Consider the following 25527-nt stretch of genomic DNA (forward strand, 5'->3'; position numbering starts at 1 on the left):
GATCTCGGGTAGGGGGTCCCGAAATGTGCATCTAGGCCGGATGGTAACAGGAGGCAGGGGACACGAAGTTTTACCCAGGTTCGGGCCCTCTTGATGGAGGTAAAACCCTACGTCCTGCTTGATTAATATTGATGATATGGGTAGTACAAGAGTAGATCTACCACGAGATCAGAGAGGCTAAACCCTAGAAGCTAGCATATGGTATGATTGTATGTTGTAATTGTTGTCCTACGGACTAAAACCCTCCGGTTTATATAGACACCGGAGAGGGTTAGGGTTACACCAGGTCGGTTACAAAGGAGGAGATATCCATATCCGTATTGCCTAGCTTGCCTTCCACGCCAAGTAGAGTCCCATACGGACACGAGACGAAGTCTTCAATCTTGTATCTTCATAGTCTAACAGTCCGGCCAATGGAGATAGTCCGGCTGTCCGGAGACCCCCTAATCCAGGACTCCCTCACTCTCTCTTTCCCTCTTTCCTTCTCTCCTAGTAGGACTCCATACTCTTGGCGCGTCCCTAGGGGGGCGTCCTCTCTCCCTCCCTCCTTTATATATGTGGCTAGGGGGCACCCCAAAGGCACTTCAAGATTTATCTTAGTCGTGTGTGGTGCCCCCCTTCACAGTTACACACCTCGATCATATCGCCGTAGTGCTTAAGCAAAGCCCTGCGCCGGTAACTTCATCGTCACCGTCGCCACGCCGTCGTGCTGACGGAACTCTCCCTTGTCCTCAACTGGATCAAGAGCTCGAGGGACGTCATCGTGCTAAACGTGTGCTGAACGCGGAGGTGCCGTACGTTCGGTGCTTGGATCGGTTGGATCGTGAAGACGTTTGACTACATCAACCGCGTTACTAAACGCTTTCGCTTATGGTCTATGAGGGTACGTAGACACACTCTCCCCTCTCGTTGCTATGCATCTCCTAGATAGATCTTGCATGATCGTAGGAAATTTTTTGAAATTGCATGCTACGTTCCCCAACAAAAAGGTCACTGCCACATTGCACATGATGACCTACGGTGTTCCTGCAGATTACACTGACGATAACTTGGCGATGGCAGAGAGCACTTCTATCTTCTATGCCAAACAATTTGCAAAGGCTATTGTAGAAGTGTTTGGTGGAGAGTACTTGAGAGCTCCCAATGCTCAGGGCACTCAGAGGTTGTTGGAGATGAACAAAGCTCGTGGGTTTCCAGGTATGCTAGGGTCCTTTGATTGCATGCGTTGGAAGTGTAAAAATTGCCCAAGAGCATGGTATGGATAGTTCAAGGGTCATGGGAAGAATGCTATAATCATTCTTGAGGCCGTTGCCGATCAAGAAACATGGATTTGGCATTCATATTTTGGCATGCCTGGATCTTGCAATGACATTAATATGCTCGACCGGTCACCTCTTTTTGCCAAGTTAGCAAATGGAGAAGCACTACTGGCGACCTTCGAAGCAAATGGCCGCACATATAACTATGGCTACTATCTTGCGGATGGCATCTACCCTGGGTGGGGTACTTTTGTCAAGCCAATTGCAAAAGACCAAGATAAGAAAGAACTCATCTATCACAATGCACAAGCGGCGGCTAAGAAACATGTTTAGAGGGCTTTTGGGATTTTGCAATCCCAATTTGCTATTGTTCGAGGACCATCTAGATTCTGGAATAAGAAGTCCTTTAGTATATCATGACAGCTTGCGTGATAATGCATAACATGAACATTGAGAATGAGCCTTGACATGGTTTAGATTACACCTTCTATCACTTGATGGGCATACGTGTTATGCCCATGAGAAGAGAGGGGCGAATCAAACGCTCCATGAAGGTGTACAATGAAATTAGAGACTCTGATTCGCACGATCAACTTCAGAAGGATTTGATGGAGGAGTATTGAAAATACTATGGCGAGAGAGGCGCCTAGTTTCATTTATTTGTTTGTTGTATTGTGCAAAATTATGTTGACTGTGTGTTGCATTTGATCTAGTGGATTTGATGAACTATATAATAATTTGATATTGTGGACATGTAAAAATTTTTAGCTAATTATCGGATGTTTTATTTCAATTTGTGCGGCTGATGAACAACGCATGTACAACGGCTATACAACAGCTACAGAAGCCGCACGGCGGCCGGCCGGTTTTGCATCTTCAGTTTATATCACCTGTTGAAGTTGCACTTTTACATCTCCATTTTGCATCATTTGTTGGAGTTGGTTCTTTGTTGAAGATGCAAAATGCATTTTTCAAAAATGTAAATTTTTACACCTCCTATTTTACATCTCCAAATTTGCATGTTCTATTGAACATACTCTAAGGGTTTATTTCACCAGATACTAAACTATTTTTAGAGGATCGGTTAGAAATGCCCTGACCACAATTGTAGATGCTCTAGCGCGCCCATCATCTCATTGTGTATCTTTTTGCAGAATAAAGGGAAGAGAACCCCGCATAAAAAGGAACAAAAGAGAAGAAAAGACGAAACAGCACCAAATTTCTATGTGTTCAGTGCTTAGCATTGAGTATTAGCTGAAATGTGTGACAGATTAACCAGCGATCATTAAGCATGCGTAGACAGATCAAGTTTGGAGCTTGCATTGTCGCAACAAGTTCGGAATTTATGTCGTCATAACTTAACAACAACAAGCTTGTTAGAGATGAACAAAAGCAGCGTAGGATAGCACCGAGTAACCGGATCGGCGAACCCAAGTTCATGCGACGGCAGCCCTTGACCGATATTGCGCGCCTACTCCAAGCCACCGTTGCCCCCGGCTGTCCCATCCACCGCTTCCTTCGACTTCGACGTCTCCTGATTGCGGTTGGTCAGGTTGCTGCCGCCAGCCCCCATCGTAGTCATGGCCGCAACTGCATTGTCAGCTGAGCTGCTCAGCTCGTTTGTCTCGGTGCTCGAGCTTGCCCTCTCGCTCGGTGCAGGCTTGTTGATGACGGAGGCACCGGCGATGGCCGGCTCCTTGCGCTTGGTGTCGTCAGTGACGGCGTGCTCCTTGCGCTTGGTGTCGTCAGTGACGGCGTGCTCCTTGCTCTTGGTGACGCCGGTGACGGCCGGCTCCTTGTGCTTGGTGTCGTTGGTGAAGGCCTGCTCCTTGCTCGTGGTGTCGACGCTGACGGCCGACTCCTTGCCCTTGTTGTCGTCCGTGACGGCCGGCTCCTGGATCTTGATGTCGCCGGTGATGGCCGTCTCCTGGCTCTTGGTGTCGCCGGTGATGGCCGTCTCCTGGCTCTTGGCTGCGACGAAGGTCTGTGAGCTCGACCTGTTCGACATAGCAGCCAGCATGTTTGGCCGAGCTGGCAAATTCCTTGCCGTCGGCGTCGAAACTTTTGCCCGATCTCGAACCCTCGCCGTAGTTGTCCAGGTGGCACTTCTTGGTCTCGTCCCGGTGGCGGAGGAGTGGATCCTCTAGATCCTCACCATCCTTTGTGGCATCTTCTGTCGCCGGCGAGGTCTGGTGCTCGGCCTTGCGTAAAAGGAACGGAAACCGTCGCCAGTAAATAGGCCGAGCATGAGAAGCCAACGGCATATTGCGTCTGCAATTCGTACATGGGATTGAAGCATTGTAAGGAAGGAAGCTAAGCAGAGTGTAAAAGCGGGCGGGGGGGGGGGGGGGGGGGGGGGGGGGGCGGGGTTCATACGGCGATGTAATTTGTCGTCTCCATTCCTTTATAAAGCCAAGCTGCGCCATGGAGCATGGAGAAAGAGCTGGCTGCGGTCTGCAGGATGTAGAGTGGCAAGCATGTAGTATAAGCATAGGAATGTTGGTTTGGTATATATGCAGAGCAATCTGATGGGCACGGCAAGAAACGCGACGTACCAGGACGAAGATAACCAGTGGCGCGGACACACCGGCCGAACCAGACATCGTACAAAGCCAGCCATGGATTTCCTTCCATGAACTTGACGGCGGCCGTGAGACCCAGATAGGTCGCGGCACACAGAAGGCGCTTCAGAGCGCCCAGCCGCTGGGCGCTGCTGCAAAGTGCAAGGAAAGTGACGAAGTGAACGGTCTGGACCACTCCGCCGTACAAGTTGGACGTAGAGGGCCCCCTCCTTGTTGTTCTCGGTGCAGCCGTACACAACCCAGGCGGCATTACACAGGAGTGCGGCGATGGTGGCATCCGGCCGCCGTGCACGCTGGCCTAGCGCCTTGTTCCTACGGTAGCCGGCCTGCATTGCATGCGGGAAAGATAGCAACCATCATGATCCAAAATGTTTTCTCTCTCAAACAAAGACGATTCCAACTAAGACAAAATGATAGATTGCACATGAGATTGATTTAAGACGAAACTCTTGTACACGTACTGTACATCGGAAGCAGGGGAGCGATCACAGCGGTCGCATAGCAAAAGTTGTCCAGCTTGCCCATGCTTCCGCCCATGGCCTTTGGTCAGATCTACACTGATGGTTGAGACTTGAGATGAGTAATGGAACATATAAAGGACGCTAGGCTACCCGCTATTCTGGTGCCTTTGCATCGCGCGCACGATCTGGCTCGACCGATTCACCTTGCTGGCAACTTCTCATCCCGCTGTAAAAAATCCAGCCGCTCGTTCCTATATACATTGCTCTTTTCTGCTCAGGTGGATGACCGGTGGGCCTCTATTCCTTGCGGGCCAGCTTCACAGTGTGCATCCAGTGTGTGGGTCGCGTGCCTCTTCGGTGAAAAGCCTGCGGGGCGTGCCCTGGCCCCTAGACACCAATCGCTTTCTCCCTCGAGCCCCGTGTTCCCCTCGAGTTCCCCTTCGCCTCTCACCTCCTCCATCCACGGCCGGTCGTGAGAGAGAGCCGGCGGAAGCAGGGGCCAGATCAAGGAGGAGGGTGTTGGCGACCTAGGTGCAGGCCGCCGGCGTGGGTCTGGCGGGCGTGGCGGCCGGCGGGGTTCTGGCGGGCTTGGCGGCCGACGGCGATCTGGCGGGCGTGGCTGGAGCTAGAAGGGCAGCAGTAGCCTGTGGGGTGGCCACCGGACCGACAGCGACTTCAATGAAGGGGAACGGTCCGGCAGGCGCATGCAGGCGGGAGAAGCTGGGGGCGCTCGTCGGTTGGGAAGATGGCGACCACTTGAGCTTCTCCGATCGATCTGGACAGGGCCACTACAGCACAAGCAAGGGGTGGGCGCGAGCAACTCTATGGATCCACACACGTCTACAGGTAGCGGTCATGCCCCTCCTCCTCCCCTTCGCTTCTCCCCTTCTCCTTCTTGATTTTCCGGTTCTCTGATAACTTGTTTTGATTTCTCAAATTCTGGTTTTGTGAAGAGTAGAAGAAAGTGTTTGTTCGAACCTTGTGGTCTGACAGAGCAATAATGTTGGTCATGTGAACAGAGGATGGTCTTCATGCCTCTGTACGACTAGCTGTCAATAAGTGTGAACAATCTTATCATCTATGCCTTGGTCCTGTCATCACTGTTCTTCATGCCTCTGTTTTACTTGCAGCCCATACATAGATGACAGGCCTGCAAGGAAAGGAGCAGAAGAAAACATGGTGAGCATGCAGAGAGGTTAATAACCAGAATTGTGCATTTACATGAAAGGTAACCACCAGATGATGGTATTATCCACCTGAGATTGCTGGAGTAAGGACACCATCACCGATCACTATGCTAGCGCCACAGCGAACTACTACAAGAAGTCCAGTTTTGACTGTTTTGTGCCTCTCTAGGAACCTTCTTAGCCAGGGTGAAGATCCATGCTGAGCTGCGAACCCATTTCTGTAGTATGTAGATAACTCCTTGACCGTTGCATGTTGATTCGGAAGCAAGCTAAGCTTTGCATGCCTGCAGAGGAGCGAATATAGAGCAAATGGTCCACCTACAAAAGTGTCAGCAGCTTCTTATTTGTCCACCTATTGAGCAATGATATAGAAGATGTGCGTGTGTAGTCCAGTATGTAAGCAAACTGATTAAATAATCAGTTTAGAAAATTAGTGAATCAGCCATTACCATTCACCTCGTCAGAAAACATAGATGTTTTAAATGCAGGCACACCGCATACATTAGGATTTATAATAGATAGCATTTTTTAACTTCTCATTATAGCCTCAAGACGGCTAAGAAAAGTGATTATGCATGTCTTACAAACAAATGGACATTTGTCTTGTGGTTATAAGATACGCCCTGCCATAGATATTACCTGCAATCATATGCAGTTGAGTTACAAACTCGGAGCTCCTGGATAATAAAAAGGGGTGCTTGATTAGTACATTTGCACATCGATTTTGTATGAGAAAATTTTGTCCTGTGTACTTATTCTAAACACGCCGAGTTCAAGAATCTAATGATGCTTTGCAGTTAATCCTCTCAAATTAAATATAGTCAAATCCGACAATTTAATAGCTTGGCTGTTTGTTTCCAGGAAGTAACGATCAAAGAAGAAGAGTTAGATGCTGCTTTGATGGTAAACATATGCTTTATTTTGGGAAGCATATGTTCTTGGTGCTTAATAGCTTTGCATTAACCTTCAAGGTTTGCCTTCCCAATTTTATCTCATCGTCTTTGATCCAGTTAGTACCCAGCTTCTTCTGCTCTTGGTGAAATATCAATAGATGGAAGTCAGCCTAGGCATATGTGTACTAATTTAGGATATTTCGAGTTTGGGGTTAGTTCATAGTAGAGCTTGCTTTGCACTATGTATCTACCCGCCTTCAACACTATGGTCTGTCTGCTGGGATGTTTTGACAAGCACAGTATACTCCCCTGGGAAGTTTTTTTGCTCTGCTTTGAGGGCATGTTGAATTGTGAGTGACTTCATTGAGCATATCAGGAGATTGATAGATAGTGCGAGAGCTGGTAAGATTATTAGGAAGTTAAATAATTTTACAGCATTAATCTGAATCTCATACTCACACATGAATGGTGTCGGTTCCTAACATTTAGCATTTCTACGATTTGCCCTTTTTAACTATATCCAAAATGCAGAGAAGCGAGTTTTATTTTCCAGGAGCTCTTATGTTGCAGCTGATACTATTTTATTCCCTTCATCATTTATGAGGTCAGTACTAATTTCACTTCCTCCCTCTTCTATGATTAATCCACCATGCCGATATGCTTCATGACGACCATGCTTTTGCCATCCCTCACCCTCTCAGGTGAGAATTACCCCCCTCTCATTTGCTCATGTGTGTCTGCTCAGTTTGATAAAAAAAAATGTCTACTAAGAAAAATTTCTAATGTATATTTCACTCAACAACAAAGAATGTGCCTAATGTGTGATGACCTAAAAAAAATGTGTGTGTGTGTGTGTTTGCTCAAAGAACAATATATGCTCATGTGTGTCAGTCAGCAATTGCTCTGTTATCTGAAACCTAATGCTAAACTGGACACCAACTAATGCAGATAAATCGAGAGCAACACCAGCCTAAACTTCATCTGATCTCGAAAAAAGGGAATATAAACCAGCTAGACCATCTACCCAGGCCATCATCTTCTTATTTTTCACGCCTTGGATAGTATATCTTGAAATGGTACTGTTCATGCCAAATTTATTTATTTATTTATTTTAACCTTATGGATGCAAATATTTGTTGATATATTAGTGGTCAAAGTTATAATGTTTAATTAATACATCTAGCGCTGATACATATTCACCACATATGAATTACTTATTTGACCGTTTAGCTAAATGCATTGTTGTTTGCATTTTGAGAAGGGTGATGTTCTGATTTGTGCTGATATTCATCTTTCTTTCTTTCTAAAGATATTCGAGAAAGAAGATAGTAGGACAAGGCTAAAGGGGAACTATGGTTAAAAGCTTTCTTTCTTTTGTTGTGACCTGTCTTACCTGGTTCTGCTTGATATGTTACTAAGCCGGGATCATGTAGTAACTATGTTTAATTAAAATTTAGGTCAGTGGGAGCCTCTCCCACTGTCTTTCACTGGTCAAAAAAAGCTTGGATCGTGTAATCTTCTAACCTTCACTAATCTTTCATGCATAAGCAGAGTTGCGTCCACAGTGGAGGCGCAAATCAAGAAGGTTGACTGAGGAGATGAGGTTGGGTGCCGAGCACATGGCAGGATGAAGGTGCAGGCCTGTGTTTTTTTGGATGGCAGCGGCATACTACTTCAATGAATAAGATATCATGCCTTTGTTTTTTTTGCTCTGCTTTGCTTTTTAAAAGAAATATAAATAAGATATCATAAACTGATATCATGCCTTTGTTTTGGCCTATAAACCTACCATACAATGTAATATATAATGCTATGTATGATCATCATACACAAATATCTATTTCCTTGTGTTTCAGAGATTCTATGATCGGTCTCTAAATATTGTTACTTGCATGGTTTGAGTGTTTGGTTCACTCTCGCCTTTTGCGCCATTGGCATAATAGGTATTCTCATGAAACTTTGTTATCCCTTGATTATAAAAGTCAAATCGAGTTTATATCCATATTTGTTTCTCGATTATTCATCCTTCAGTTGGATTAAAGTTTTTCTATTGTTTGCAAGTGAAACTTACTTGATGTACCTTTGGTATGCTGATATATAATAACTCGATGTACCTTTGGTATGCTGATATCTGATAGCAAAGTAATTCAGAATGCCTTCTTCATTTCAGTCTTGATTAACATGTGCAGTTGCTTTTTCTTTTAGAGACGATGTATATAATTGTGTTATGCATTTTTTTCCTGCTATGTAACATTTTGTGCCCAACATCTTAGTTCAGCCAATGATTTGCTACCTATATTATCTCTGGCCCTTTTGTGATGAGAAAAAAAATGTGAATTGCTCTTGCCTTATTTCAGAAAACAAAATCTGCACCATGATGATTTGCATCTACCGATGCGGCTTTGCAATCAGAAGACATGCTGCAGAGAATAAACAAGCATCATTGGGTTTCTGCTTTCACCAACAACAGCCCACCAAATGCACCTACCATGAAAAGCTGCTTGGATGATAGAATCATGTTTGATACCTCTGCCTAATACCACCACTTCCATGTCTTGATTGTTCCTGCTGGTGGCAGATATAAGACTCAGGCAAAGGTTAACAGATAAGCGCTATACATATGATGCATCTCTGCTAATATAGTTTGCTTCATAAAGCCAATGTATGCTATTATCAAGTGATCTCAATAATTTATTTAACCTATCATGCTACCATGTAGTGGAATATATAATACTATATGTACCTAAGTATTTATTAAGTTGGTTCTGAATCAGTCTCGTATGTATGGTTTGAATGCTCGGCTCGCTCTCGCTTTTTGCGTCATGGGCGCAACGGGTCATCTAGTAACTAATAAACCATCCATCGGACATGCATGATCAAGAGCAGCAACATCAAGGGAAAAAATAACCAAGTAACAGAGGAAGAAAAGGAACCAAGCAACTAAACACACGCAGGCTGCAGGACATGGACACATACGTACACCGGATTCCTTCCGGCAGGCCGGCGGCGCAACACATAACGCACTCACTCGTCTATAGATCGACCACATACGTATTATAGTTGAGCAGGTCAAGCAGAACGCAGGGTGCAGGACACGGTGAGACGCAACATCCATCCATCCATCACTCCGTGCACAAGATCTAAACGAGCGGTGACGACGTAGCAGACTAGATCAACAGTGAAGTACCTCCTCATTCATACACAAGATCCATCCGGCCTGTGTTGGGCGGGGCGGGCCATGACCAATTCGGCCTTGCTGAAGCTCCGCCAGCATTTTAAGTATTTCCGCACCAAAACTTGAGCGGCCTCCTGACGGTTGTGGCGGTATTATTAGGTGGGAAATCATCTCACAATTCTGCTAGTGTGCGTGAAGTATTGGCGTATATGACTATCGAATGAACTGGCCTCGAGATGTTGGGATGCCACTTCATGTCCGGGTAAATACGCTTGTCTTGTATTTATTGGTGGGGCCAGTAACGATGAAATTGTGTCGTTAACTTGTTGAAAGCGTTGTCTGCTTTATTGTGCTGGTCTTCATTAGCTGGTCTCGGCAACTAGGATGAAAATTCCTGTCCAAGCCGTCTTGGACCGGACGTGAACGATGATGATGCGAACATGTTTATCCATCCTTGAAGGTATTGCTATGGGAGAAGCCCATTTAGTCGTAACTGTTTGTTTCATATCTTGTAATGGCTCGGTCATGGTTGTTTTATCACATAATCTCTTCTATATCTATATCTATACCTACTATTAAAGGGAATAGATGTTCTTGGTTTGGTTTAGTCATTTTCGTTTGGTTCACACGCTAAGTGATTTGGGCCAGGTACTTGTACGTTGATGGGCCTTTTATGGGCTTTTATAGAAACCACGAAAAATAACTGGATTAAAATAAATCAACATTGAGGAAATTAAACACATTACCTCATGTCTAGCTCTTCGATATAACAACCAACGACCTATGCGCCTTTCACATTTACTAATCCCAACTCGCTCTAAATATACGAGTGGCAGTCATCATATTTAGGGCGAGCTAATTAAGCAAATGAGCTAATAAAGGAAGGATTGTGAGCTTGAATAGAATATTTAAACAGATGTGGCTAATTAAAGAAAGAATTATGGGTAAACCAGTGTAATAACTAAAACAAAGATTGTGATCTTAATAAATTTTACATGAAGAATTTGAGGCAAAAAGGTAGGATAATTAAAATAAAGATATGTAGGCTTCAATGTGTTGGGGCTACTAAATTAGTAAAGGAAGAATCTGATTTCCGACTAAAACGGATGAGGACGTCATGGTAATTAATGAAAGGATTATACTTAAATGCCATTAAAATGATCATACTTAAATGAAATTAATTGGACATTATGCCCGACAAAGAAAATATGAACACAGCGAAATTGCAACGTATTTTTTTATGTTCATTTTATAGAAAGATGTTGCATTGCAACATGTTCTTCATAGTGAATCCGATATTGTGGGACATTATGTTTGCACAAAATATCAATTTTTCCCATTACAACGCACGGGCATATGTGCTAGTTAATAGTAATTAATAAAAACAGTTGTATACATCACGATGATGTAGAGGCAGGGGGTTTAACCTCTTTTTCGAAGAAAAAAATTATAAAAGTGTACAAAACTCTAAATAGTTATTTGTTTATCCAAATCAACAATTTTAATTTGCAAGAACGAATAACGTTGTAACGCCCTCGATGCGGCTATATCTCCCACGTGTCGAAGCACGACTTAGAGGCATAACCGCATTAAAAGCAATGTCGCAAGTGAGGTAATCTTCACACAACCCATGTAATACATAAGGGAAAGAGATACATAGTTGGCTTACAATCGCCACTTCACACAATTACATGAATAAAGCATTACATCAACCAGATACAATCAAGTTCCGACTACGGAACCAAAATAAAAGAAGACTATCCCAAATGCTACACAGATCCCCGATCGTCCCGACTGGACTCCACTACCGATCAACTAGGACGAGACAACACAAAGGACAAGATCTTCATAGAGCTCCTCCTTGAGCTTGGTTGCGTCACCTGCACGGTTTTGGAAGTATCTGCGAGTCACGGGCACTCAGCAATCTCGCACCCTCGCGATCAAGACTATTTAAGCTTATGGGTAGGGTAAAAGGTATGAGGTGGAGCTGCAGCAAGCGACTAGCATATATGGTGGCTAAACATACGCAAATGAGAGCGAGAAGAAAAGGCAAAGCACGTTCAAGAAATCTATGATCAAGAAGTGATCCTAGAACAACCTACGTCAAGCATAACTCCAACACCGTGTTCACTTCCCGGACTCCGCCGAGAAGAGACCATCACGGTTACACACGCGCTTGATGCATTTTAATTAAGGTAAACTTTAGGTTTTCTACAACCGGACATTAACAAATTCCCATCTGCCCATAACCACGGGCACGACTTTCGAAAGTTCAAAACCCTGCAGGGGTGTCCCAACTTAGCCCATCACAAGCTCTCACGCTCAACGAAGAATATTCTTTCTCCCAAGACAATCCGATCAGACTCGGCATCCCGGTTACAAGACATCCTCGACAATGGTAAAACAAGTCCAGCAAAGCCACCCAGATGTGCCGACAAATTCTGATAGGAGCTGCACATATCTCGTTCTCAGGGCACATCGGATAGGTCAAGCTACGAGTAAAACCAGCCCTCAAGTTGCCCCGAGGTGGCCCCGCAGGCTGCCCATTTCGGACCAACACTTAGAGAAGCACTGGCCCGGGGGGGTTAAAATAAAGATGACCCTTGGGCTGGCCGACCCAAGGGAAAGAAAAGGCTAGGTGGCGAATGGTAAAACCAACGTTGGGCCTTGCTAGAGGAGTTTTATTCAAAGCGAACTGTCAAGGGGTTCCCATTATAACCCAACCGTGTAAGGAACGCAAAATCTGGGAACATAACACCGATATGACGGAAACTAGGGCGGCAAGAGTGGAACAAAACACCAGGTGTAAGGCCGAGCCTTCCATCCTTTACCAAGTATATAGATGCATTAATTAAATAAGAGATATTATGATATCCCAACAAAATAACCATGTTCCAAACATGGGACAAGCTCCAATCTTCATCTGCAACTAACAACGCTATAAGAGGGGCTGAGCAAAGCGGTAACATAGCCAATCAACGGTTTGCTAGGACAAGGTGGGTTAGAGGCTTGGCTTAACAATATGGGAGGCAATATAAGCAAGTGGTAGGTATCGCAGCATAGGCATAGCAAAAGAGCGAGCAACTAGCAAGCAAAGATAGAAGTGATTTCGAGGGTATGGTCATCTTGCCTGAAATCCCGCAAGGAAGAAGAATGAGTCCATGAAGAAGACAAACGGACGTAGTCGAACGGGTCCTCACAAACACGACGTTATCGAAACCAACCCGAAGAAGCAACACCGGAAAGAAGCACACAACATAGTAAACAACCAACACACGAACATGGTATGATATGCGAGATGCGGTATCTGATGCATATGCATGATTTGGAAAGGAATGATTGAACCTGGCCACAACTTGGAAATCGAAGAGTGTCACTGGAAAGGGGAGTTGATTTCGGTTGAAATAGATATAAAGATCACCGGAATCAGATGCACGGTTTGGAAATGGCAAGCAAAACAAATATGGCACCGGTCTACGATAAACAACAAGTAGCCATCTAAATGCATCAAGAACAACATGCTACAGCACTCCAACATGGCAACAAAATACATGGCAGGGGTCCACTCATGATGCTTGACAAAAGATGAACACTGAGCTACGTCTAATTCACTCATTAACAGGTTCAAACAAGCATGGCAAAAGTGCAAATGATAACATGTTTCAGACTTAGTGAAATTAACAGCATGTTAGGAATTTATCATCAGGAAGCAATGTTTAGAGCATGAAAACTACATGCTGCAGGAACATATCATGGCAAAGCAAGGCATGTCATGAAGCTACTCAAAGCACTTAACAAAAGTCCCTTAGTGACCTTGAGCCAAAAGGGATCAGAAAATACAATTGCAAGCATGTGAACATAGCAAAAACATAAACAGATTAAGACTTAGTGAAAAACTGGAGCATGCAAAACAGATTAACAAGTAGGCATGTTTACGAGCTCGATGCACTCACTACAGAGCATGGCATGACAAACTAAGCATACACCCATCAAAAAGACATGGCATAGAAGCTATACATGGCAAGAATAACAACACAGCATGCACGGATCAATAGCAACATCCTCGGCAAAATCGCTAAACATGTCAACAATCTGCTAGGATCATTTTATAGCAAAAGTAGAGCTCCATTGACTCAAGCTAGGGTGCTCCATAAATGCAAACAAAGACATGGATGGATAGAGCACCATAATATTAACAAAACATCCTTACTGATCATCCTCAAAAGAGGCACGGATCACTAGGAAACAACATGAACATATGGCATAAAATAAAAACAGGACAAGGACTTAGTGAAATTGTAAATCCCTGAAATCAGCATCATCGAGTAAGCTACTTTGCATGCTTGTGCTAGTCACCACAAAGATCACAAAAAATACATGGCATACACCCCTGTAAAGATGGCATGGCATTCTACAAAACACATGTAGAGCTTAGGATCATAGCATGCACACATTAATCATGGCAAAAATGACAAAAGGCCATTTGCTGAAACAGATCTGACATAATCATCACATAGCCCTCTTCCAACAGCATTTCGGGCATCGATATGAGCTCAAATGAAAATGATGCAATGAAATGATGTACTCGTCGAGACGAACATTTTGATATGCTACACGCACGAATCAGGGCTACGGATGCAGAGTTATGACATGCGAAAGAATGCAAAAATGCTAGTGTTTCGGGAGAGAAAAGTCAACCCGAGATGCTCAGATCTAGATCCAGATCGGGGCTGCACGGAAATCGAGGATCGCCGGACTTAGAGCTCGCCGGACTTGGACTCGAGGTCGCCGGGGAAGGGCCGGCCAGAGCTTGGGAGGAGGAGTCCGGTCGGTGGAGGACGGCGGCGGTGAGGTCGGCGGTCGCCGGTGTCGAGGTACTCGCGGCGGTGGCTCGCCGGCGCGGGAAGAGATGGGGCGGCGCGGCGGACGAAGGCGGCGAGCGGCGGCGACCGGCGATGGTGGCGAAGGGCGGCGCCGGGCGGAGCGAGCGAGGCGGCGAGGAGGCGCATGCGGCGGCGAAGCACCTCGGACGCGCGAGGCAGGCGCGTGGACGGCGGCACGGGGCGCCGGGCCGGGAGGGCCGAGCGCGGGCCGCGGCGGGCCTCGGCGGCGCGCTGGAGAGGAGAGAGAGATGGCGCCACATGGCGGGTGGTGGTTGGCTACGGAGGCGGGAGAGGGTGACGTGGCCGCCTCCGATTGGTCGGAGGGAGGTGGTGGTTTCGGTGGACATGTCAGGCCAGCGCGGGAGGAATTGTCCGGCGGCGCGAGGAGGATGAAGTTAGGGTTTCATCTGCGCGAGATTTCGGAAAGGAGCACATATATATAGGTAGAGGGAGCTAGGAGAGTCCAAATGAGGTGTGATTTTCGGCCACGCGATCGTGATCGAACGGTCTAGATGATGGAGAGAGTTTAGGTGGGTTTTGGGCCACTTTGGAGGGGTGTTGGGCTGCAACACACACGAGGCTTTTTCGGTCCCTCGGTTAACCGTTGGAGTATCAAACAAAGTCCAAATGGCACGAAACTTGATAGGCGGTCTACCGGTAGTAAACCAAGGCCACATGGCAAGTCTCGGTCCAATCCGAAAACGTTTAACACCCGCACACGAAAAGAGGTAGAAAGGGACACCGGGTGACATAGGAGCGCCGGATTGCAAAACGGACAACGGGGAAAATGCTCGGATGCATGAGACGAACATGTATGCAAATGAAATGCACATGATGACATGATATGCAATGCATGACACGCAAGCAATGACAAGGCAACAACAGCGAAAAACTGGAAGACACCTGGCACATCGGTCTCGGGGCGTTACAACACTCCACCACTACGAGAGGATCTCGTCCCGAGATCTAGAATGGCACCGGAGGGACAACGGAAGATAAAGAGAAGAGGTAAAACTAAGTTGCTCCTTTGACAAACGAGTGAAACCAAAGAACCTTGCAAGGTTGAACAAATTGAAAGAAAGAATGCAACGAAGTAGAACAAAGTTGAAAGCACTCTGTTAGTAAAGAGGAACAAGGAAGAACAAATTTGGGCAGCACTCCGGTTGAGAAGGGATGCAAGACTTGACAAGATGAAAAGAACTAGAAGAGATTACACAACACTCCGGTTAGATGGATAAGCATGAAAAGAACAAGGTCCTGACAAGAAGAAGAAAGGTTGAAGAGAGCAACATCACAATGACTCTGGAACAAAAATAAGAATGGAATGGAGTGAACGAAGGGAAACACGATCTTGAGAGAGCACGCTTACAACAAATGCTAGAACGGAGTTGTTGGAAAACCAGCAACGAAAAGAATAAGCTTGATATGGTCTTATGGAATGCATCTCAAATTATGAGGTGCCCACCTGCCACTCACGGGAAAAAGAATTTGATTGATATGAACGAGGAGACGAGAAACTTATTCACCGGAAGGATAAAAGAAGAACTTGGGTCCTTTAAGAGCACCATAAATAGCAACAATCCTTAGGGAAGGCTTTAGGTGAGATATAACCCAAGATAACTCCAACGAAGAGGTTGATGGATTTAAAATACCCCATTCTTAACAATCTGTGAATCATGAAACATGAACTCAAATTATCAAGAATGGCATAATACCACCTCCAATGATATGGAAGAAAGGAATTGCACTCTGGATTGCAAGAAGAAGAATGCTTGAGATCCTCTGAAAAGAATCTTGTTGAACACTTTGAGAAGGAAATTAAATCCTTGATGAACCATCATGTAGAACCTCCATGAAGAACTCCGGTAACAAAAGGATAACGAAAAGAAAGAGAAATTGACAACACAAGGTGAAACATCGTAATGATTTAGATGGATCTCCGTGATAAAATAATTTAGAGAACTTTAAACTCCAAAAAAGAAAGATGAATCAAGTGAAACCGAGAATTTGATGAGCCTCCGGAATAAGGAAATTGAGTTCACTCGATGAAACAAGAATAAGAATTACATTATGCTTATCCTTCTCCAATTAAATTGATGACAATCAACGGATTTGGCATACTACTTATTCTCATTGAAAAGGATTAAGGGAGATATCAATAACTTGATAAGGTCTTCAACGAAACACCGGTAGGATTGAAACAACGAATGAATTGGTATGATAAACGAAGGAAGAGAATCCTGAATGAACCACCGTAAGAATTAAACTGGCCGAAGAAAAGATAAAGGAACACCGGGAAGAATTATGAAATGAACAGAGATACTTGAGAGAATTTAGATACAAGAGGACGAATAGATCACGAACTTAATAGAGAATATTTGAGTGATGCACCGGTAAGATTTAGAGTATGAGAGCAGAAGGCTGGAATGAATAAATCTTAGATGATGGGCTCCGGATAAACAAACTGAGCAGACTCTTGAATTGCTCCGGATAGGTGAAAAGAATTTTCACAATCAAAACCAATTATGAGAGGATGTCATCAAGCTAGAACCATGGATCCTTGAGAGAACGGATAAGATATGGAGGAAAAACTCTTCTTCGGTCTTCAAATGTTGATAATGACGATGAGAAGTACCACCAAGAATTTTGAGGCACTCCGGGATGAAAAATGGAAAGGTTGAGCCAACGATGAAAAGAATTTGAAACAAAATCTTGGAGAAAAAACATTAGACTGATGATAACTCATTCTTACGTCAGACTTTAAAAGATTTGAGAATAGCTCCGGGAAAATAAGAAGAGTCAGGTAAGATCCTGGGAAAAGACCTGTGGGTTAGGGCCCACTCAAAACGAACACCGTTGAATTGATTTAAAGAGAGGTTGCGCCGGTTGAATTAAAAGGCTCGAATGAGATAACATCCTCGAAATATCTTGAACGGATTGAGAATGGAAACGAATCATCCGAGATATCTTCAGCACTCCAGAACAAATGAATGGCGAGAAGTGAATGATTATGAGGTGCACCGGTATGAGAAGGCATTTGAAACGAGGAAAAGGATATGATCCACAAATCTTGAATTGAATCCACCGGAAAAGAAAAAGAATGAGGAATGACGAACTTGAGGTTCCGTTAGGATCTTCATGAGAATCACCGGATAAGAATATTGACGGAAAAGGATGGAGAGACTTCACAAGAATAAAAGGATACTTGAGTAAGAAATCTGGGTCCTTGAAGAGAAAGGGAGGGTGGGCGGGAAAACAAAGGCAGCTTGGAGACGAATGAAACAAACACCGTTGAGAAGACTTGAGTTGATCTTGCGGATGTTGAAATGATCGGATCCACTTGAAGAGAAACACGCCGGTTGAAAAGGATTGACATGACAATCTCGATTATCATGAAGGATTTGTATTCACATCGGAGTATGGGAACACCGTTTAGGAAAGGTATGGAATCAACACTTGACATTGAAGCAACTCGAATACCACAACTCAAAACAAAACAAAGGATTGGCTTGTAGAATAAGCCAGAACAAACATATGATAGAGATTTCGTCCGAAGTTTTCGTGGTGGGGCCTACACGGGCTCGATCGTACAGCACCATCATGTACAAGGCAGTGCACATGACAAACGAAGCGTCCCCGAGTTGACATAGCCAAGGAATCTTTAAGACACAATGAGACCACTATAAAACCAACCGTGAATAGGCGGACCACTAGACGTCGAACCCCAATTTCATATCATACATCTGTCGGAAAGATATCCTAAGAGCTACTTGAATTCCCACTTATAAACTCTCGAAACTTTCCGGTTATGCAATCAGGTGTTGGGGATACAGGGGAAGCATAATATCTCACCCAAATCTAGCAAATCCTACATCCAGCTGTATCCATCCTTCAACACATAACCAAGAAACCTTCGGAAATCGTTTACCTCAACCTTCGAAAAGCATCCGTTATACGAGTTATGGCAATACTCCCGAACTCCCGCCCCAGTACTGGGTGGTGTCGAGGTTATCTCACCAACAACTGCATAAAAGAGATTTTCGATGTCGGCGAAACTCAGGTATTCCAGAATCTCAACGATAAAAATGTGACGACAACACCCCGGAGCTCAACTCCCCGAGACACTGCCACAACCCCTAAATGTCAGGAGGCACCAAGAACAATGTTCTCGTCACAAAACCATCGGAACGATTCCAAGATACCCGCGTGATCCTAAAAAAATTTAGTGAAAATTTGAGAAGAGAAGAGTCAACACTCTACGTCAGGATGCCTCACCAGAGCGACGAAGGGACTAAGGAGTAATAAGAATTCCTAACTCTCCGATATATATAATCCTAAATGACTCAAAACATCTTTCTAGACTCAACAACGCCAACGATACGATCAAGCAGGGGGGCTCCTAAGGTCGGGGAAGGCTCTGATTACCAACTTGTAACGCCCTCGATGCGGCTATATCTCCCACGTGTCGAAGCACGACTTAGAGGCATAACCGCATTGAAAGCAATGTCGCAAGTGAGGTAATCTTCACACAACCCATGTAATACATAAGGGAAAGAGATACATAGTTGGCTTACAATCGCCACTTCACAGAATTACATGAATAAAGCATTACATCAACCAGATACAATCAAGGTCCGACTATGGAACCAAAATAAAAGAAGACTACCCCAAATGCTACACAGATCCCCGATCGTCCCGACTGGGCTCCACTACCGATCAACTAGGACGAAACAACACAAAGGACAAGATCTTCATCGAGCTCCTCCTTGAGCTTGGTTGCGTCACCTGCACGGTTCAACGGCACCTGCAGGCTGGTTTTGGAAGTATCTGTGAGTCACGGGGACTCAGCAATCTCGCACCCTCGCGATCAAGACTATTTAAGCTTATGGGTAGGGTAAAAGGTATGAGGTGGAGCTGCAACAAGCGACTAGCATATATGGTGGCTAAACATACGCAAATGAGAGCGAGAAGAGAAGGCAAAGCACGTTCGAGAAATCTATGATCAAGAAGTGATCCTAGAACAACCTACGTCAAGCATAACTCCAACACCATGTTCACTTCCCGGACTCCACCGAGAAGAGACCATCACTGTTACACACGCGGTTGATGCATTTTAATTAAGGTAAACTTTAGGTTTTCTACAACCGGACATTAACAAATACCCATCTGCCCATAACCGCGGGCACGGCTTTCGAAAGTTCAAACCCCTGCAGGGGTGTCCCAACTTAGCCCATCACAAGCTCTCACGGTCAACGAAGGATATTCCTTCTCCCAAGACAATCCGATCAGACTCGGCATCCCGGTTACAAGACATCCTCGACAATGGTAAAACAAGTCCAGCAAAGGCACCCAGATGTGCCGACAAATCCTGATAGGAGCTGCACATATCTCGTTCTCACGGCACACCGGATAGGTCAAGCTATGAGTAAAACCAGCCCTCGAGTTGCCCCAAGGTGGACCCGCAGGCTGCCCATCTCGGACCAACACTTAGAGAAGCACTGGCCCGGGGGGGTTAAAATAAAGATGACCCTTGGGCTGGCCGACCCAAGGGAAAGAAAAGGCTAGGCGGCGAATGGTAAAACCAAGGTTGGGCCTTGCTGGAGGAGTTTTATTCAAAGCGAACTGTCAAGGGGTTCCCATTATAACCCAACCGTGCAAGGAACGCAAAATCCGGGAACATAACACCGATATGACGGAAACTAGGGCGGCAAGAGTGGAACAAAACACCAGGCGTAAGGCCGAGCCTTCCACCCTTTATCAAGTATATAGATGCATTAATTAAATAAGAGATATTGTGATATCCCAACAAAATAACCATGTTCCAAACATGGGACAAGCTCCAATCTTCACCTGCAACTAACAACGCTATAAGAGGGGCTGAGCAAAGCGGTAACATAGCCAATCAACGGTTTGCTAGGAAAAGGTGGGTTGGAGGCTTGGCTTAACAATATGGGAGGCAAGATAAGCAAGTGGTAGGTATCGCAGCATAGGCATAGCAAAAGAGCGAGCAACTAGCAAGCAAAGATAGAAGTGATTTCGAGGGTATGGTCATCTTGCCTGAAATCCCGCAAGGAAGAACAACGAGTCCATGAAGAAGACAAATGGACGTAGTCGAATGGGTCCTCACAAACACGACGTTATTGGAACCAACCCGAAGAAGCAACACCGGAAAGAAGCACACAACATAGTAAACAACCAACACACGAACATGGTATGATATGCGGGATGCGGTATGTGATGCATATGCATGATTTGGAAAGGAATGATTGAACCTGGCCACAACTTGGAAATCGAAGAGTGCCACTGGAAAGGGGAGTTGATTTCGGTTGAAATAGATATAAAGATCACCGGAATCGGATGCACGGTTTGGAAATGGCAAGCAAAACAAATATGGCACCGGTTTGCGATAAACAGCAAGTAGCCATCTAAATGCATCAAGAACAACATGCTACAGCACTCCAACATGGCAACAAAATACATGGCAGGGATCCACTCATGATGCTTGACAAAAGATGAACACTGAGCTACGTCTAATTCACTCATTACAGGTTCAAACAAGCATGGCAAAAGTGCAAATGATAACATGTTTCGGACTTAGTGAAATTAACAGCATGTCAGGAATTTATCATCACGAAGCAATGTTTAGAGCATGAAAACTACATGCTGCAGGAACATATCATGGTAAAGCAAGGCATGTCATGAAGCTACTCAAAGCACTTAACAAAAGTCCCTTAGTGACCTTGAGCCAAAAGGGATCATAAAATACAATTGCAAGCATGTGAACATAGCAAAAACATAAACATATTAAGACTTAGTGAAAAACTGGAGCATGCAAAACAGATTAACAAGTAGGCATGTTTACGAGCTCGATGCACTCACTACAGAGCATGGCATGACAAACTAAGCATACACCCATCAAGAAGACATGTCATAGAAGCTAGACATGGCAAGAACAACAACATATCATGCATGGATCAATAGCAACATCATCGGCAAAATCGCTAAACATGTCAACAATCTACCAGGATCATTTTATAGCAAAAGTAGAGCTCGATTGACTCAAGATAGGGTGCTCCATAAATGCAAACAAAGACATGGATGGATAGAGCACCACAATATTAACAAAACATCCTTACGGTCATCCTCAAAAGAGGCACGGATCACTAGGAAACAACATGAACATATGGCATAAAAATAAAAACAGGACAAGGACTTAGTGAAATTGTAAGTCCCTGAAATCAGCATCATCGAGTAAGCTACTTTGCATGCTTGTGCTAGTAAAGATGGCATGGCATTCTCCAAAACACATGTAGAGCTCAGGATCATAGCATGCGCACATTAATCATGGCAAAAATGACAAAAGGCCATTTGCTGAAACAGATCTGACATAATCATCACATAGCCCTCTTCCAACAGCATTTCGGGCATCAAGATGAGCTCAAATGAAAATGATGCAATGAAATGAAATGATGTACTCGTCGAGACCAACATTTTGATATGCTACACGCACGAATCGGAGCTACGGATGCAGAGTTATGACATGCGAAAGAATGCAAAAATGCTACGATTTCGGGAGAGAAAAGTCAACCCGAGATGCTCAGATCTAGATTCAGATCGGTGTTGCACGGAAATCGAGGATCGCCGGACTACGAGCTCGCCGGACTTGGACTCGAGGTCGCCGGGGAAGGGCCGGCCGGAGCTTGGGAGGAGGAGTCCGGTCGGTGGAGGACGATGGCGGTGAGGTCGGCGGTCGCCGGCGTCGAGGTACCCGCGGTGGTGGCTCGCCGATGCGGGAAGAGACGGGGCGGCGCGGCGGAGCTCGGCGAGCGGCGGACGAAGGCGGTGAGCGGCGGCGACCGGCGATGGTGGCGAAGGGCGGCGCCGGGCGGAGCGAGCGAGGCGGCGAGGAGGCGCGGGGAGGTGCATGCGGCGGCGAGGCGCCTCGGGCGCGCGAGGCAGGCGCATGGACGGCGGCGCGGGGCGCTGGGCCGGGAGGGCCGAGCGCGGGCTGCGGCGGGCCTCAGCGTCGCGCGGGAGAGGAGAGAGAGACGGCGCCACATGGCAGGTGGTGGTTGGCTACGGAGGCGGGAGAGGGTGACGTGGCCGCCTCCGATTGGTCGGAGTGAGGTGGCGGTTTTGGTGGACATGTCCGGCCAGCGCGGGAGGAATTGTCCGGCGACGCGAGGAGGACGAAGTTAGGGTTCTATGTGCGTGAGATTTCGGAAAGGAGCACATATATATAGGTAGAGGGAGTTTGGAGAGTCCAAATGAGGTGCGGTTTTCGGCCATGCGATCGTGATTGAACGATCTAGATGATGGAGAGAGTTTAGGTGGGTTTTGGGCCACTTTGGAGGGGTGTTGGGCTGCAACACACACGAGGCCTTTTCGGTCCCTCGGTTAACCGTTGGAGTATCAAACGAAGTCCAAATGGCACGAAACTTGGCAGGCGGTCTACCGGTAGTAAACCAAGGCCGCATGACAAGTCTTGGTCCAATCCGAAAACGTTTAATACCCGCACACGAAAAGAGGTAGAAAGGGACATCGGGTGATATAGGAGCGCCGAATTGCAAAACGGACAACGGGGAAAATGCTCGGATGCATGAGACGAACATGTATGCAAATGAAATGCACATGATGACATGATATGCAATGCATGACATGCAAGCAATGACAAGGCAACAACAGCGAAAAACTGGAAGACACCTGGCACATCGGTCTCGGGGCGTTATAGGCGTAAACTGATTTTCTAATCCATCAGAAACATTCACAGAAACAAACTAAAGTCGCCCTACATCTACAGGTCCAACACTAGCGGTACTACTACTCCACTCCTTGACCTAGCGGCCTAGGATCCTCTGCACATAAGGATCTCTAGGCCACTCTCTCCTAGTTCAAAAACCCATTTTGTCTAGTCGGAGTTGGTAGAACCGATGACTATCGGTTTGGGTTCTATGACCATCTACTTGTATTTTTCATGGCGATGGACCTTCTTTATGCTAGCTAGGCATGTCTTGTCCTAGGCGTCTCTTTTAGTTTTGTGTTCCTTTGATCTTCTTTTATCCTTGCTATTTGTATGGTTCTGGTCCGATTTCCACATAATCAGGGTCAACTTTTTCACTATTGCAGGTTACATAATTTTCATATAAGGCGTCGCTTCAAAGACTATATGATGTAGTTCATGCAATGACATTGTCAGATCGAGGGTTTTGTAATGAATCATCTTTGTTCCCATGTACACGCCAATGGCACCACCATCGTTCCTCCAACACAACCTTTAATTAGGTGGTCGCCCCTCTCCTCCTCCATCGATGTGATAGTGTGGGGAGGCCCCGGTCTGCTAGATGGAGCTATGGTTTTCTCGTTTTGGGGGTTTTAGTAGGGTTACGTGCCAGCGCTTTGTTGGTGGTGGCGGCGGCGATTTGGCCATAGATTTGTGTCAGCCTCTCTGACTTGATTTGTTGGTGTGGCGGTGACGGAGGCTAACCTTTGAAGTTTGGTCCTACGACCTCCTCTCCATCATGTTGGTGCCGCCTCGTTAGTGCCGATGTGAGGTATGTGGGGTTTGTTATAGGTTGAGATCTCTATAGATCTTCATGTGGCAATGGTTTCAATGGTTTCTTCTCCAGGGTGATTGTCGTGGAATTGTCACGACAGATGTCCTAGTGAAAGGACTTAAATGTGGAGCCATCGCAACTAGGAAGCTTAAAGGGGTTAAACGGGACAAAGGACACATGGAGTTTATACTGGTTCGGCCCTTGCGGTGAAGGTAAAGGCCTAGTCCAGTTTGAGGTGATATTGCTAGGGTTTCGATGACCAGGGAGCTAATACGCTTAACCTGGCTCTCGATCTGTTGTTTCTTGTCCTGAACCGCCGCCCGGGTCGTCCCTTTATATACAGAGGCTGACGCCCGGCGGGTCATAAAGTCCCGGCCGGCTCATAAACATTGTCCGGCTCGGTCTCTAACTATTCCTGCTTTACAAAACAAGTCATGTACATACGGCGGTTTATCTCTACGGGCCTTGAGCCGCCTTCGGGCCTGGGCCTTATACTAAGCCTATCTATGAACCGCCGTACAATCTTGGGCTTCATTATGGTGAATCGTCATAGGGATGATCCGGCCCCTCCTGGGCGGGTCATGCCTAATAGTCATATCCCCATCATTAGGCCCCAAGTTGATTTGAACTTGTTCATGTCAATCTTCAAGACTTAGAAAAAAATCCTTTCTCATCTGTTGTGAAAACCTTATAACCCGCCATGACATCATCTCCAAAAATTTCGGAAAACTGCAACGACATCATCTTCAATGGATCTTTGCCTTAATTCCTTTCCGAAAATCGAGGCGTCTATCTAGCTGGATAACCATTGTTCGACCTCCTTGTTTTTCGCACTTGTCTGTTTGTTTGTTTCCCCTTAAATAGGACCACACACTGCCATTCGTCCTTCTCCTTCTCCTTCCTTCTCCTTCCTTGCGACGCACCAACCCGCTCAAGCTTCGCCGCCGCGGACCTCCTATCTCCAGCCTCAACTCCGGCCGTTGCATCGCCCTGAATAGACCAGAATCTTGCGGCGCCATTCTGCTGCCCTGATGATCTTGGTAAGCTTCTTTTCCCTGGTCATAGATCTTTTACTAGGGTTTTGTCGGTGTTCGTCGGAGTTCATGGATGTTCGTAACTGCTCTCCTTTCCTTTTGTCCTCGATCCATAGATTAGACCCAAAGAGCCACGAAATCTTGTGCGGCCGCAATTTCCGTGCCTGTTTAAACATTAGAACATATCCCTACTGCACCAGATTGCTTCTAGGGCTCCTCTGTTCTTCCTCCGTTATTTTGCAGATGAATTTATCTCCCTTTTTTTGAAAATGGTAGATCCAAATTTATACCCTCAATCTGCGAGACTTGTTTGTCCTGACACTTAGCAAATTACAGCCTTGGTAGATCTTGAATGCCTCTAATCATGGCGGCTTACACCGTCGGTTTAGCTGGCTTATCCATATATCATTAGCCCTTGTTTAAGCCGTCGTGATAAACGTGCACTGTAAATTTTAACTTGCAATCCCACCAACTAATTTAAGCCAGTGAATTTTTTTCT

General features: G+C 45.7%; 1 long non-coding RNA gene across 16 annotated transcripts; it reads left to right on the forward strand.

The window, feature by feature from the left end:
- The first annotated feature begins 4585 nt into the window (after positions 1-4585).
- On the forward strand, positions 4586-9155 carry LOC125508105 (uncharacterized). 16 transcript variants are annotated; one of them, XR_015604078.1, is made up of 5 exons: positions 4606-5148; positions 5261-5341; positions 5433-7083; positions 7331-7458; positions 7934-8325. It is a non-coding gene; the product is annotated as an uncharacterized LOC125508105 (long non-coding RNA). The 16 variants fall into 16 exon arrangements; XR_015604079.1 differs by lacking the exon at positions 5261-5341 and adding an exon at positions 8740-9155 and having other exon boundaries at positions 4611-5148; XR_015604080.1 differs by lacking the exon at positions 5261-5341 and adding an exon at positions 8444-8731 and having other exon boundaries at positions 4611-5148.
- Positions 9156-25527: the final 16372 nt, after the last annotated feature.

The sequence above is a fragment of the Triticum urartu genome, chromosome 5A (genome assembly GCF_056163025.1).
Source record: "Triticum urartu cultivar PI428250 chromosome 5A, HENAU_Tu73, whole genome shotgun sequence".
Classification (NCBI taxonomy): domain Eukaryota; kingdom Viridiplantae; phylum Streptophyta; class Magnoliopsida; order Poales; family Poaceae; genus Triticum; species Triticum urartu.